A 216-nucleotide genomic window follows, 5' to 3' on the forward strand; every position below is an offset into this window, starting at 1 on the left:
CTAAAACTTCCTCCTTTGTCCAAATACAACCATCCAGTCCAAAAAATTCCTCACCTCATAATCTTGAAATAGTAATTGCCTAACTTGTTCTCGTTTTCTCGTTTTCCCCTAAATAATTCCCGACCTTCAGACTCGTTTTCCTCCTAATCGGCTTGTTTTCGAACTGGTCGTTGCCCGACTTACGAGTCAATAACCCACATGATGTGTTTTTTCTAG

This window comes from Penaeus monodon, chromosome 15 (genome assembly GCF_015228065.2).
Source record: "Penaeus monodon isolate SGIC_2016 chromosome 15, NSTDA_Pmon_1, whole genome shotgun sequence".
Lineage (NCBI taxonomy): Eukaryota > Metazoa > Arthropoda > Malacostraca > Decapoda > Penaeidae > Penaeus > Penaeus monodon.